Source organism: Sus scrofa, chromosome 3, assembly GCF_000003025.6.
Source record: "Sus scrofa isolate TJ Tabasco breed Duroc chromosome 3, Sscrofa11.1, whole genome shotgun sequence".
Classification (NCBI taxonomy): Eukaryota; Metazoa; Chordata; class Mammalia; order Artiodactyla; family Suidae; genus Sus; species Sus scrofa.
Genome location: NC_010445.4, coordinates 9,511,926 through 9,528,568, shown reverse-complemented (window position 1 = coordinate 9,528,568; position 16,643 = coordinate 9,511,926). Strand labels below are relative to the sequence as shown.

At 46.6% G+C, this 16,643-nt stretch overlaps 1 protein-coding gene across 6 annotated transcripts in view; it reads right to left on the bottom strand.

Annotated features, from left to right (window-relative positions):
* Window positions 1-16,643, bottom strand: part of CUX1 (cut like homeobox 1) — a 352,855-nt gene that overhangs the window by 141,431 nt on the left and 194,781 nt on the right. The gene's annotated exons all lie outside the window — the stretch shown is intronic.

Below are 16,643 nucleotides of genomic sequence, written 5' to 3'. Positions count from 1 at the left end.
GACGTGGAATTCACTGGTGTGGCCTTTGCCTCCGGCATTCATTCAGCACAAAACGGAGACACAGTAAGTGTTCTTCTGGCGTCAACAGGGCCTTTATTTTTATTTCTGCTGCCTGGAAGGCACTTATAATCCACCTGCTAGGCACCAGTGGGGCACTTCCTCTAGGGCTCCAGGGCCCCGTCAGAGTAGAATACCCCAGGCTGCTGGGCTTAGAAAAGATTACGGAAGATATTTCTGGTACGGATGCCAGCATCACTTGTGAGACGGCTGCAAAGATTTAGTCTCCGGTTGAGGAATGCTAAACACCAAGCCCAGTGGATCAGCAAGGGTATATATTCAAGACCTAACTTAATTTCCAAATACCAGAGCCAGTCATTTCTCAGACCACCCTTGGTTCCTGGAAATGAGGGCCTGGTCGACCGTGCCTCGGTTGGCACGTCCACCAGGAGCCAGGAATGCTCTGAGATGCCAACGTCTTCGCGGGGTTTACAAAAGGCGGGCTCCGGGGCAGGTCCAGGGCAGGTCCGGCCCAGCGTCCAACACCAACACGGCCCGTCGCGTGAAAGCCCAGTGGCCGGGCATCGATTCTGGGCGTATATACAGTTTATGACCACCTCGTGGCTTTCTCGTTGGCGGCCTCTCGTTATTTTCTTCAGCGTTAAAATATTTATGTTAAATGAGACTTCGAAAGCTATTTCGGGGAGATGGTTCCTCGTAAGTAGGAGTCGTAAAAACACTGAAGAATGAATCTCCTTGGAACATTCCAGGTATGGCTTTTTTTTTTTTTTTATTTCAGTATCTTCCTTGGACACTTTCTGCCTCCACCCTTCTGCCCCCTCGCCCTGTGGCCTCCTGCTGGACAAATGGCCCAAAGGAGACAGACAGCATGCCCACGGCCCCTGCGTGTTGAACGACAACTTGAACTTGAAACAGAGGTCAGGCAAGAACCGAGGAGGAGAACCGCTGCGCCTGGATAAAATTCTATGACTGTTCACTGCTCTAGGCTTCCCAGCTCAACTGCCAGGACCGATTACATGTCTAAAGAGCTAAGCTAGTCTAGTGCCCGCCATCCCTAATATTTCGGTTGACAACTTTTCCAGTCCATTCCTTTTAAGAGGCCAGGACCCACTGTGTCTGCTTCGAATAAAAGATAGTTTCTCTTGTTCGATTCAGCAAGGAATTCGGTGACATATAAAAACAACACGCACATTATCAAGTGAATGGTAACTAGGACCTCTAGACAAATTTTCAAAGCATCGTATTGTAAATGAAAATTCTGGCACTCTCATAATTATTCATCATGGCATGTATATTTAATTTAACACGATTAAAGGTTAATGCCTAAGTAGCAGAACTGGTCCCAGAATAAAGAATGAACTGAATGTTCAAACATCTCTATGCATTAAACTTCAGACTTCACTACAGTACGGCTGGATGACTCAACGCCTACAGCATTTGAATATTGTTTTGGATCATGTAAAAGGCATTGCTAAAGTACCTCTTAGGCTTAATTTTTATTACTTGTATTAAAGGAACAGCTAATTACCACATGACAATATAATGACTCTAGCATGTTTGGGCTAGAGACCAAAACAATGAATTTCGGCATGCCAAACCCCAGCCTGCATGTTAATCTAGGGGAAATCATAGCTTTTTGTCTCCTTAATGATTTCCAATGCCATTTAAACCCCACACAAGTATTGCGAGGTCTTATTCTGAACGTCACAAGCCTCCGATCTCAGCCGCTCCATCAGGGGACTGTCTGGGGGAGGCCAGAGCCCACACCCATACGCAGGGCAGGAAGGAACACCCCAGATGCTGCAGCCCGTCTTCCCTGCCGCCTCCAGGGTCCTCCACCCGGAGGGACAGACTCGCAGAGTGTCCCTCAGTCACCTCGCACTTCACCCCTGAACACTCGGAGGCCTTCTAGAGCTCATTCGGCAACGCAAGGCTCCAAAACATACGTATAACAAACAACCAGACCGTCGCCGGTCTTTCTTCGGCACCTTCCCCTAAATACGTGTATGGTGACCGTGTGAATTCCAGGCGGCTCAGCCAGAGGCCAGGGGAGGGGGCTCTGCAGCCCGGCAGGTGCTGGCATCTCACTGGCAGGTGCTGGCATCTCACCAAGGCAGGGGAGGTGGGGGCGCCGCAAACAGGTTCGCCAAAGTCTAATTAAGATTTTTGCATCCCGAACCAGCAGCCGACTAAATTATACTGTCTCCTCAGGTGCGAAGCTAACAAGCCATTCCTGGGCATCTGCCTGCTCTGGGTGAGGCCCACCGAGGCACGGGGCTGGATGTCCGGGCCCAGCCTCACCGAGATAAGCCACGTTCACGGGCAACAAAGGTAAACAAGAAGGCCATTCCCAGACAGAGAGACTGGCAAAGTGGCTGGTGCTGTGGTTTATTTATTTTTTAAAACCACAGGGGTCAGGGTTTAGACCCGTGGAGACCAGGGGACAGTCAGTCCGTGTGCAAGACGGAGCAGGGAAGCCGGGCTCGGCCAAAAGAACGGTTCTGTCCCATGGCTGGCGCCCAGGGACACGTGCTGTGACATCGGGACTGTTCAAGGTGCCGGGGGGACACGAGGGTGAACAAGACAAAATCCTTGTCCTCGGGGACTTGACAGTCTACTGCAGTAAGGGAGACACACAGCAAAGTCTAACCAAACAGAACACTTGCAGTGCGACAGGGCGTCGAGAGGAGCAACATGGGATGCAGAGAATGGGGAACGGGTCCTGGGGACAGATGGGCCTCTGAGGAGGTGATGCTGGGACTGAGATCAGATGTCGGGCAGGAGAGACGCGAAGACTCTTGGCAGATGGAACGGCAGTGCCAAGGTCCAGAGGTGGGTGTGAGGATGGCACATACAAAGAGCCGGGAGAAACCAGTGAGGAACCACGAAGGGAAACTGGTCAGAGAGGGAGGTCTATGCTCAAGGATTTAAAGAAAAATATGAACACAATTAAGGAGAGAAAGAGAAGATACAAAGAAGAGGAAAAACTGGATTCTAGAGCTGAAAATACGCCTGAGGTGCCCTGCTGTGCAGCCGGAGTGTATTGGTCTCAAAAATACAGCAGCTGACACGACTAGAGGACAGTCTGGATTCGATTCTACTCCTGACGGGAAAAAACCTTCAGAGACTGACTCTCTTGTACGATAAGCCACGGGGTGGGAGAAGAAAACCGAGGTACCCTGGAGCACAAAAAGGGTTGCTGAGTTTTTAGTTTTTAGCTTAAAGATGAGTTACATGCTTTTCTTTTAAAAAGCTAAGTGTTCCAAATTAGCTGCCCTGTTCTGTGATGGCAGATGGCTATCAGTAATATGCTGCCTGGCAGACATTTAAAAAAAAAAATAAACATATAATCTATGTCTTTGAAGTAAATGTGGTGTTTTAATACTTAGTGGGGGAAAAAAAAACCCTACTTCTTGAATGAAACTCATTTACAGTGACAGCATTCTAAAAGTGGATATTTGGAGATGTTCCCATCATCATATAAACTTATGGGCAAAGACAACATTTCTACAAAAATGTCTCAGTGCCTCATATCAGATGACAGGGAGTACAGTGTAATGGTTTAGCGTGTGGGCTGGACTGCATGCAATCAAATCCCAGCTCTGCCACTTACTGGTGGTGCAGCATTAGGCAAGGTACTTATTATCTCTCTATCTTACTTTCTTCATCTATAGATTGGGCATAATAATTGTGCCTGTCTCATTAGGCAGTGGTAATTAACTACGATGGCGTGCGTACACACTGCCGGGAACAGAGCTAATACTCAATAAATGTTACCTGTTATCAACCAACTCAAACCAGATGAAATAGTTGCCAAAAGTAGTTTCAAACCATTTGATAATATTAAAATAAAAAACAAAACAAAGCGTCCTCTAGGGTTCCCTTGTAGCACAGCAGCTAGGGTCACTGCTGGGGTACAGTTTCGATCCCTGGCCTGGGACCTTCCACATGCTATGCGCAGGGCCAGAAGAAAGAAAAAAACAACCTCTCCCCTACCCTCCGCAAAAAAAACCCCACAGTATCTTCTGACTAGTTAGCAAGAAAAATTGAATATCAGGGTAAATAAAAATTTACTAGCTAAATTTCAACTAGTACTTTCTCATAACTGGTAAGCAGGCTTTGAAAATATGAATCATATTTTTGCACTAATAATGTACTACTTTGGTTTGGACCTCTGTATCTTTTTGTGTTCTCTTTCCCAGGCATTGATGACAGCCATTAAAACCAAGAATGAAATGAATAAAACTTGGAGATTTCCACCTCTGGCCACACAGGTTAACTGGCCCTGATGGGCCCTCTTGCCATAAACAACTAGAATATTAGGCAATCTATATGAAACAACCATTTTCTATAGATTTTGTATAGAAACAACCATTTCGTACAAACAGCAAGCAGTAGAGCAGAATGATAATCCCTGAGAGAACGGAAACAAATAAGCTGAGCCCTAACCACCCTGAACTTCTGCCAGGAAACACTTTCTGGAGTGTAGCACAGGGAGGGGGGAAGCCCAAGCAGAGCATGACATTCCTCTTGGGTTGAGAAGAAGGAAAGCAGAAGATCCTGGAATTGACAGGGCAGAGCACTGGAAGGGAGGAGGTGTGCAGAGAAAGAGGCGGAGAGACCTGCAGAGGAGTGATCAAAAGTCTGCTGCTAAAAGATGAGGTGCACACACACACCCAGGGTGAAATTCCACAAGGCTGGGTGAAGAACCACAAGGAAGGTTGAAGTAAACAACTCCCAGGATTCAGAGTGTCGGGAGGCCCTTGAGTTGCAACCAGCCAGAGAAGAGAGACTTGCTGAAAAACCAGGACATTTGGTAGAGGCACCAGAGGGCCACACCAGAGTGGAGGGCCAAGCTAATCCTAAAGAAAAGGCTAGTCCAGACCTGCCGCCCAAAGCTTCAAAACATGTCTCAGAATAACTGGAGTTGATCTGCAAGTAATTTAACTGTCTGCCCAAATGAATTTTAATATACTTAAGAAAGACAACGAAATCCAGTTAATAATTATGATGTCCAACATCCAATCAAACATTACCAGACATGCAACAAACAGGATAATAAGAGGAAAAAATTAGTTAATCAAAAAAATTAAAAAAAAGAATCAGAAATGACAAGAGATACTGGGAGTGGCTTACAAAGACTAAAACAGCTATTAAAAGCAAGCTCAAGGATTTGAAGAAAAACATGAACACAATGAGGAGAAAAAGAGGAGCTATAAAGAGCCAGGTAGAATTCTAGAGCTTAAAATACAGTAGCTGAGAAAAAAAAAAAAAATCCCTAACTGGTTTAAGCAGATCAGATGCTGCAAAATAAAAAAGATCAGAGAACTAACTCAAAGTCACAGAAACTGTCTAAACAGAAGCACAGAGAAGAGACTGGGGAAAAAAATTACGAAAACCTCAGCAACCTGTGAAACAGCATCAAGCGATCTAACATACATGTCCCAGAATGGGGCAAAGGATGTACGTGAAGGAATAGTGGCAAAAATCTTTCAAATTTGGTAAAAGCGAATAACCCTCAAATCCAAGAAACTCAACAAAATCCAAGCAGAAGAAACACAAAGAACGCCAACTAGCACAATCAAATTGCTGAAAAGAAGAATAAAAAGGAAATATTATCAAAGTCAGAGAAAGGAAGACTTGGGGAAGAAAGTTAAGGCTGACGGAGACCTAAGAGAGCAAAAACAGCAACAAAAACAGCCAACCTCGAGGTTTCTACCCAACCAAAAGATATCCTTCAAAAATGAGGGTGAGAGAGATATTTTTCGTTTGTTTCAGATGAACAAAAGCTGGCAGAATTCATTGCCAATGGATCTAGACTATAAGATATGTTAAAGGAAATGCTATAAACTGATGCCAGATGGAAACCTGGATCTACATAAAGAAAGAAACAACACTGGAGATGGTAAATATATGGGTAAAAATAAAATATTACATTTCTCATGTTTAAATCTTTAAAATATGACTATTTAGAAGCAAAAACAGTACAATGTACTGCAGGGTTATAACCTCTGTAGAAGTAAAATGAGTAACAATACACAAAGGACAGAACGGAGGAAATGAAAATGTACCGTGAGAGTCTTACACTGTATGTGAAGTAGGAGAATATTATTTAAAGGTGCAGTGTGATAAATTAAAGATGCTTAATGTAAACCTTAAAGTAACCACTAAGAAAGAAAAACAGGGTTATGGCTAATAAGACAATCCGGGAGATAAAATAAGATCACAAAATATAAGAAAAATAAAGCAAGAAAGACACATGAAAAAACAGTTAAGTAGAAATCAAACAGTAAGAGGGTAGACTTAAACTTTTCTTTATAATTACATGAAACATAAAAAGACCTAACATTCCACTTAAAAGATGGATTGTCAGACTGGGAAAAAATACATGACAGAGTTGTTTACAAGAAGTGCAACTTAAATAAAACAACAAAGACAGGTTAATAGTAAAAGGATAGAAAAAGATGTAACATGAAAACACTCATCAAAAGAAAGCTGATGGAGTTCCTGCTGGGGCTCTGCGGGGGTTAAGAACCTGACTCACATCCATGAAGATGCAGGTTTGATCCCTGGTGCTAAGGATCTGCCGTTGCTGTGAGCTGTGGTGTAGGTCACAGATGTGGCTCAGGTCCCATGTTGCTGAGGCTGTGGTATAGACTGGCAGCTGCAGCTCCAAATCAGCCCCTAGCCTGGGAACTTCTATATGCTGTGGGTGCAGCCTAAAAGAAAGAAAGAAAAAAAGAAAGCTGGAGTGCCTATATCAAATGAGATGAAGGAAACTTTAGTGCAAGGAATATTAGCAAAAACAAAATCACTGTATAAACTAAAGAGTATCAAATCATTGAAAAGACATAACAAGCCTAAAAGCATATATACTATAAGACAAAGTTTCAAAAACATGCAGTAAAAACTAATATAAGTGGAAGAAAAAGAAAAATCCACAATAATAAAGATTTCAAAACTCTGTTTCTGCTAATAATAGCACCATTTGGTATAAAATCAGTATGGATGCAAAAGATGAGAACGACACTATTGACCAACTTGACATAACTGACATTCATAGACCACTCCACTCAACAAATACAGAACACACATTTCCTTCAAGTGCACCCGGGACACTTGTCAAGATAGAACATACACTAGGCCATAAAACAAGTCTCAGTAAATTTACTTATTTTTACTTTTTGTCTTTTTGTCAGTAAATTTCAAAGAACAGAAATCATACAAAGCACATTCTCTAACTAGAATGGAATAAATCAATGACCTAAACCTCCACGTTAAAAAACTCAGGAAAAAAGGGCATAGTAACCTCTGAGTAAAATGGATAAGCCTCTATCCAGACGATCAAGAAATGAAGCATAAAAAAAAAGGATAGAAAAAAAACAAAGAGAGAGAGAATTCACAGGTTCCAAGATCAGGAATGAAAAAATGGACATGAGTATACATCCTACAGATATTTAAAAGGTAATGAAACATCATCAACAATATTATGCCAATAAATTTGATAATTCCCATGAAAGGAATTATTCCTTGGAAATTACCAAAACTGACTCAAGAAGAAATTAAACAAAAATTTAATAGCCCTCTCTCTGTTAAAGAAGTTAAATTTGCAACTAAAAACTTAGCAAAAAGGAAAATTCCAGGCCTGGATGGATAGCTTCACTGGTGAACTAGAGATGTTCTAAGGAAGATTAACAGCAGTCCGAGGAGTTCCCTTCATGGCTCAGTGGAAATGAACCCGGACCAGTATCCACGAGGATGCAGGTTAGATCCCCGGCCGCGCTCAGTGGGTAAGGATCTGGAGCTGCTCTGAGCTGTGGTGTAGATCACAGACGGAGCTCAGATCTGGCGTTGCTGTGGCTGCGGTGCAGGCTGGCAGCTGAAGCTCTGATTCATCCCTTAGCCTGGGAACCTCCAAATGCTGTGAGTGTGGCCCTAAAAAGACAACAACAAAAAAAGCAATGTTACATAAACTCTAACTTATTTTATAAAACCAGCACGATTACCTTGATGCCAAAACTCATAAAAACATTAAAAGAAAAAAAACAGGCAAAAAAAAAAACAAAAAAACCCAATAGTGCTGTATTCCTTATGAATTTAAGTGCAAGACTCTCAGCGAAAATATGAGCAAATTAAATCCAGAAAAATTTAAAAAGCACAATACATCATAACCACGTTAGACTTATCCTAAGAAGGCAACGTTGATTTAACACTAGCAAAGTAAACTATTTTACTATATTCAGAGAATAAAAGAGAAAATCATGATTATCTCAATAGATGCCGAAAAAAAATCTGACAAAATTCAATACCCATGTATGACAAAAACTCTCAGCAAACTAGGAATATAAAGGAGTCTTCTGAATCCTTTAAGGGTGTCTATAAAAACCCATTCTAGGAGTTCCCATCGTGGCTCAGTGGTTAACAAATCCGACTAGGAACCATGAGGTTGTGGGTTCGATCCCTGGCCTTGCTTAGTGGGTTAAGGATCTGGCGTTGCCATGAGCTGTGGTGTAGGTTGCAGACTCGGCTCGGATCCTGCGTTGCTGTGTCTCTGGCGTAGGCTGGTGGCTATGGCTCCGATTAGACCCCTAGCCTGGGAACCTCCATATGCCGCAGAAGCGGCCCTAGAAAAGGCAAAAAGACAATAAATAAATAAATAAATAAAAATAAATAAAAACCCATTCTAGCTGACATCCTATTTAATGGGAAAAGACTGGATGGTTTCCTTAAGGTCAGGAAAAACACAGGGATGTCTGCTTTTTCTACCTCTATTCACCACTGTCTGAGCAGTGAGGGGGGTGGGGGAGAAAAGAAACAGAAAAAGAAATATACTATAGATTGGAAATCAGTATGAACATAAAAAACTTGAAAAATGCTATCAATCAATTTGACTTGATATGCACAGAACATTCTATGCAGCAACTATAAAGTACGTAATCTCTTCAAGGGCACGAGGAACCTTTAAGATAGAACATTCTAGGGAACCTCAACAGACACAACAACCCAAAACACCTTTTCTGAACCAAGAAGTTGTTTTAAAAGGTCACGAATAGAATATCATTATATAAAATTTAATCAATTTCTATATTAAAGCCACAAAGAATTGGAAAAGAAAATTACTGAAAAAAAACAAAACAAACCATTTACTCTAGCATCCAAAAACACGACTTACTTAGACATAAACTAAGCACAATTATGTACCAGGGTTATTACACTGAAAACTATAAAATACGGCTGAGGGAAAGTAAAGACATAAAGAAATATACCATGTTTGGATTAGAAGACTCAATAGTGTTGAGCTGTCAATTTTCCTTGAACTGATCTACAGAGACAGTGCAATCTAGTTCTAAATCCTGGTAGGCTTGTTTGTAAAAACCAACAAGCCAAATCTAAAATTTACATGGGAACTCAATTAGCCAAAACAATTTTGAAAAAGAAGACCAACAGTAAAGGACTTTCATTACCTGATTTCAAGACTGTTTATAATGCTGCAAGAATCAAGATAGTGGGAGTTCCTGTCGTGGCTCAGTGGTTAATGAATCCGACTAATATCCATGAGGACGCAGGTTCAATGCCTGGCCTTACTCACTGGGTTAAGGATACTGCGTTGCTGTGAGCTATGGTGTAGGTCAAACACAAAAGGTTTGGATTCCAAGTTGCTGTGGCCATGGCTGTGGTGTAGGCCAGCAGCTGTAGCTCAGATTCAACCCTAGCCTGGGGACCTCCATATGTGGCATGGGTGTGGCCCTAAAAAGACAAAAAAAAAAAAAAAAAAAAAGAATCAAGATAGTATATATAATATTAACATAAGAATAGACACACAGAAGAATGAAATGAAAAAGAGAGCACAGAAAAAAAATTCACACATATATCATCCCATTAATTTTCAATGAAACTCAACTCTTACCTCATACAAAACATAAAAATTAACTCAAAATGTATCACAGACCTAAAGGTAAAAGATAAAACTATATAACTTTACTTAAAAAAAAGAACCACACATACAAACACAGGAGAAAAAAAATGTACGACCTTGGACTAGGCAACGATTTCTTAGAACATAAAAAGCAATAACCATTAGAAGAAAACATTAATAAACTAGACTTTATTAGAATAAAAAAGTCTGCTCTTCAAACGGCAAGAAACTGGAGAATATTTGCAGGGCATATATTTGACAAAGGACTTGTATCTAGAGTATGTAAAAACTACAATTCAGTAGTAAGACAAAGGATCCATTTAAAAAAAAACAGGCAAAAGATTTAAATGGACTCTTGATAAGTGAAGATCTATGAAGGTCCAAAGGCATGCAAAAAAATATTCAGCATAATTAGTCATCAAGAAAAATGGAGGAGTTCCCGTCCATTAACGAATCCGACTAGGAACCGAGGCTGCGGGTTCCATCCCTGCCCTTGCTCAGTGGGTTAATGATCCGGCATTGCCGTGAGCTGTGGTGTAGGCTGCAGACGCGGCTCGGATCCCGCATTGCTATGGCTCTGGCGTGGGCTGGTGGCTACGGCTCCGATTCGACCCCTAGCCTGGGAAGCTCCATATGCCGCGGGAGCGGCCCAAGAAATAGCAAAAAGACAAGAAAAAAAGAAAAATGGAAACTAAAATCACAATGAAATACGCTCTGCACTTGCTAGAACGCCTAAAATCAAAGACTGACAACACCAAATGGTGGAGAAGACATGGAGCAACTGGAACTCCCACACGTACTGGGTAGGCCGGCGGTGAAATGACACAATTACTTGGGAAAAATCATTTGGTGGTTTCTTACCAAGCTAAACACACATCCATCCCATGCCCCTAGCGATTCCAGTCCTAGGTATTTATCTAAGTTAGAGTCGAAAATAAATGTCCATGTGCAATTGCTCATGATAGCCACAAACTGGAAATGACGCAAATGTCCATTAACAGGTGGACAGGTAAGCAAACTGTCACATATCCACACAGTGGGATACCATTGCCCAAACGCACAGGCGAATAATCCCCAACACACCGTGCCGATGAAGCAAGCCGGACGCGCGAGAGCACCTGTCTAAAGAGAGAAACTCCAGACACGACGGATCTCATCTAGAGATCTCATCTAGATCGACGGGAAGCAGGTCAGAGGTTGCTGGTCTTGGGATTCTAAGGGAAGTTTCAAGGCGACAGAAAGGGTCTGTATCTTGACGGTGTGCTTGGCCACACTTACCAGATGGTACACTTAAAATGGGCGTGTCTTATTGTACGTAAATTACGCCTCCATGAAGTTGATTTAAAAATATATTCTTTAGTGAGACATTTTTGGTATGCTAATAAAATGTGAATTCAGGCATTCCCCTGGGGGCATAGCAGGTTATGGATCCGGTGTTGTCATTGCAACTTGGGTTGTTGCTGTCGTGCAGGTTCAATTCCTGGCCCTGAACTTCCACATGCTGCAGGTATGGCCAAAAAAAAAAAAAAGGAGTAAATTTTAATTTTGTTTTCCTCTCTCTTTTTCTTTTTGTCTTCTTACGGCCACACCCATAGCATATGGAGGTTCCCAGGCTAGGGGTCAAATAGGAACTGTAGCTGCCGGCCTACACCACAGCCACAGCAACGATGGATCTGAGCTGAGTCTGAGACCTACACCACAGCTCAGATCCTTAAGACGCTGGGTCCTTAACCCCCTGAGCGAGGCCAGGGATTGAACCTGAGTCCTCGTGGATGCTAGTCAGATTTGTTTCCCCTGAGCCATGACAGGAACTCCAAAAAATGTACATTTTCACTCCTTTTTAGTCTTCATCACACTCTTAATTCTGTTTTTAGTGTATGATTTGCAATGTACTTCACACACTACTGTAATTACATGTACACATCATTTAACTAAATAGTCTATATATTGGGGGATGCAAATTCAGATTATTTTACTGTCGAGGGACGTGAACAAATGCAGCTCAAAGGCCACTCTGCCCCTTGGGTTGCGTGAAGTGAAGGTCATGGGATGTAACAGAGGCTTGGATGGGGGTGGCCAATGGGAGGCGTGCTCCAACTGGGGTGCATCCTGGAGGCTGGGACTGCAGGACTCACCAACAGACGGCTCTAAGGTGGGAGGGAGGGAAGGAAATTCAGGCTGCCTCCTGCCTCTGTGACCTCAGCGACTGTGTGACGGGTGGCACCGGTTACCTTCCAGGGATGGCTCGGCTGGGGAATCAGCTGCTCCCTGGTGGCCACGCGGCATGTGAGAGTCTAAGACTCAGAGCCACCCAGGGACAGTACCGGGGCGTCCCGCACTCAGAGTCCAGCAGAGGGAGAGGGGGTCCAAGGACCATAACCTGGTGGGAGGTGGGCTCAGCTGGCACAGGACCCTCAGTGGAGAGAGTGAAACACGAGGTGCGGAGATCAGGGCGGAAGCGGGTGTGAAACAGCACCTGTGGGGGGACAGTGGCCGTGAGGCCAGGGCCGGTCTGGGCTGTCCTGGCTTTACGTGAACCACCGTCGTGTGGTCCTGCAGGGACCGTGGGACACCGGTGTGGGTCCCCTGGGGCAGGGACGTCCCAAGAGGAGGAAGAGGGTGCTGCTGAACCGCACGGAGCACGGCAGGGCTGAGGGCCGGGGTCCAGGGGGTGCTGGGGGTGGGTGTGCAGGGGTTGGGGGGCGGGGTGGAGGACCGCAGAGCCCCACGTGCCTGGACCCCGGCTCACGTGCGCACAGAGACCCCCGCCCCCGGCCACGCCAGAGGGTGGATGTGGCCCACGAGCGCCATCCCCGTGATGACATCAGAGTGCGGCAGCCGCCCCTCTCTGCCAGGGCACTCTAGGCTAATGTAATCATACGATTACATAATTAACCCAGCTGTCTCATTAAGAAAATCAACTGGAATTCAGGGCATAATTAGTCATACAGCAATTAGCATGCTGATGAGCAACTGATGAGACGCTGTCTAGATAGCGAGTGTGCCAGGACCACCCCAGTCATGGCAAAGGGGGGAAGATGGGACCACCCCCCACTCCCTGCTCCAGAGCTAACCGAGGATCCCGAGTCCCTCCAGGGAGTTCTCCCGCTGGGGCAGGGGACAGGGACAGGAGTCCAGAGGGCGAGCCCTGAAGACAGGACGGAAGCGACCCGGATGCCCATCTTGTCAGGCCGGCCTTTAACACGTGTGCAGCTGCCTCCTCAACCTGCAAACATTTGGTGCACAAACTGGTGAGGCTGCTCTGGCCCCAAGTTTGTCTTAAGCTGATCGAGGTAGATGGAGAGGCTGCCTCCTTGTTTGGGTTACAGGTACCCCAGTATTGGGCGGACGGTGCCTGTCCCTTGTCCACTTGTGCTCCTGTTCCCTGAGGCTGGGGCTGACCAGCTCTGGTCCTGCAGCCCAGCAGGGGGAGAGAGGGCACCTGCCACCCACAGCTTTATCCCATGGCCGCAGCCCCTGCCCCGCTCCTGTCCCATCTTGGTGCTGGTGGTCGATTCTCACGTGTGAATGAAGAGGGTTCAGGAAGATAAACTGAAAACGTGCAAAGGGGAGCTTGCTCAGAGGTTAGAGTTCTCTCTGGAGGGGCCTGGGCACCAGTGCCTGCCAACCCGGGAGACCCAGAAGACACGGACTGGAGCAGCCTCACAGGATCAGGCGGGGGCGGCCACATCCCACAGCCTTCAAAAACGCCACCGAGACGCACAGGGGTGAAAACCTTGGTGTGAGAAGCAAGGAGGGTCTTGACCTAAAACATACGCTCTTGTCCCCTTTGGCCAGGAGTCTTACTATGCATCCTTGATCGGGGACAGGCAGGGAAGAAGGAAAAAGAATGCAATTAACAGCGTTTTCTAGTTTGAAGCGACAGTGTCTCCTTACTTAAACCAGCGTGACGGGCACAAAGGACCGGCTCACGGCTTTACTCCCGCGGAGGAGCATTAAAAAGCAAGGCTCCAATCCACGGTGTCCCTCTTTTATTCTGGATCCTCGGATGCAAGGCTGGAGAGGAGATGCTCCAGCAGAGAAGGTTTTCCTAAATCTCAACTGAGACCTCCCGCTGCCCCCCGCCAGGAGCATCCTACAGACGGGCTCCGTTCTGCCAGTTCTCGTCCAAGACTTCTGAAAACGAACGCATTCTACTTCCGGTCGCAGGCCCGTTATCCCGGGAGATGCCGTGGGCGGCGGCGGTCATGAGACGCTCGGGGCCGGTCCATGCATATTTCACACCCCTGGTCATGTGCTCCTTCTAAACCCTTCTTGGGGCACTTCTGTAGGACCTAAGCCACATCTTAGTGAGCACGGAGAGGGGACGCTCTCTTGAGGGGGTGGGGGGACCCGGAGAGAGGCCAGGAGGTGATGGGAATTGCAGGGGCTCTTCCGCCGGCCTCTGCAGCCCAGAGCACTGACGTTTTGCAGCACTGACACGTGGGTCACTAACTTTGTCTCCTTTCTAAGAACTTTAAAAGAAAAAAGAAGAACAAAAAAAAAACCTTTGCCAAGATGTTTCTGGGACTGAAAAGGCAAATGTTTGATACCAGTTACTAAGTGTGGACAAATACTCCCCCGACTACGGCTTAACATGCTTATCTGAAATTCGCTGCTAAGGACTATTCAGAAACTGAATATTTTACAAATTTATGCCCCCCCCACCCCCGATGGTAAAGATAAAGGCATGCTCATTGTAAAAAAAAAAAAAAAAAAGTCAAAAGTATCAAGAGGCAAGAGCAAGTCACCCACGCAAGGTTAGTTCCCGGCAGATTATGCATAACTCTGCTCAGAACATAGGAAAATTCCAGTTATGCAAGGCCTTTAAGGAGAGGTCATTCCACAACATGCCAGCTCTCTGAGGGCGTCGCACTGTCAGAGTGGAGACGTTTATTTCTCCTCTCATTACACTAAAAGAAGAAGGCTCCCCCGTTCACCTGTATAATCATGGGATCTCTTCTCAAAGGTGCTGCACAGACTCCCACCGCCCCGGGGCACTTGCATCTTGGCTGAGGGGTACCCGGCCTGGCACCCGAAGTGCTCGTGCCCGGTGGGCTCTACCTCAAAGTCCATATCCGACCCAAACCTCATCACGTGTCTGTGTCGTTTCTGTTGGATGCCCACGTTCTACCAGACACTCAAGTCCATGAGAACAGGGAGCTGCCTGATGGACCTGCTCCAGCCCTGGCACCTAGCACGGTTCCTGAGATGCAGCAAGGGGATGGTGTCTCAGGTGCTGACCGGGGGGGGGGGGTCCTACGGAGACAAGGGTCACGGCAGTGGAGGAGAGAGCACGCTCTGCCCGAAGGGGCAGGATATTTCTGATAAAAACTTCAAATAACTGATGAAGGGATGAGGAGGGATCTGGAGGCAGATGAGAAAGGAAGTAAACACCTGATCTCTTTTTATTTCCTTTTTAGGGCCGCACCTGCAGCATGTGGAGGCTCCCAGGCTAGGGGTCTGATCGGAGCGGCAGCTGCCTGCCTACTCCACAGCCACAGCAATGCGGGATCTGAGCCGTGTCTTCGACCTGCGCCACAGCTTGTGGTAAGGCTGGATTGTTAACCCGCTGAGCGAGGCCAGGGATGGAACCTGTTTCCTCACGGATACTAGTCAGGTTCGTAACCCGCTGAGCCCCAACGGGAACTCCCTGATCTATTAATTTAGTCATTCATTCGACAAGCATTTACAGAGCTTCTGCTACGTGGCAGGCACTGGGGTAGACGCTCGGGGACATAATCAGGGACAAGACCACCCTGCCAGGCTGTGCCCAGCCAGGAGGGAAGAGCTGAGGCGTAAGCATAACGGGCAGAGGTGAAGAGCCGCAGCCTGCAGCAGCGGGGCGTGTGTGTGACAGGGGCCCACCTGAGCCGGACCTGGAGGTCAGGACACCGCGTCTCAGAAGGTCAGTCTGGAGGAGTGGGAAGAGGTCTGCCGAGAAGGGGCCTGGCCGGCCTGCGGTGGGGAGGAGCACCCGCTCCCGCCAGCAGGAAGCCCGGGGTCACCCACTGTAGACACAGGAGTGGTGGCCTGAACCTTGGGGAGGAGGGCAGGGGTTGGGGTGGGGAGAAGTGGATGGAACCTTCTAGGGGTAGCATGGCCAGGACTCGGTGACCCAGCGCTCTGGCGTGAGGAGAAGGAGACGCTTTCCTCTGGACATGCTGGGCAGTTCCAGGTGCCCCGCGGTCACCCCAGTGGGACTGTCCAGAACGACACTGGATATGGAGGCTGACACTCGGGGGTGAGAACTGAAAGGAGACAAACCCTCCAGAGCCACTAGCGGGACCCCTGGTGAACTCTGCTTTGCTTTGCTGCCGAGGACCCCGGGGTAACAGGCTCCTTTGACATGTCACTCCTGTGCTAGGCCAGGCCCCGCTCCGGGTGCTGGGCACCGAGCAATCAGGCAAAGCCGTCCTCGGGGAGCTTTCATTCCTAGTAGGACGAGCAGATAACAGATAAGGAAATGCACAAAGAAAACGTCCAGAGTGGGGTGGGGGTGGGGAGGGCTGGGGTGGGGGGTGATGGGGCTCTGGCTCCGCCTCTTCCTGGGCCCCCGGAGCTGGGCCCCATGGCACGGAGCAGAAATACCTGTCTCGGTACTTCTAAGAGCTTCCTGCATTTTTCTGAGATAGAATACGTTGGTTCTTGAAACTGGAACTTAACGCACCCCACCTACGTTTCTGGATTCGGCTGAATTGAAGCCTGG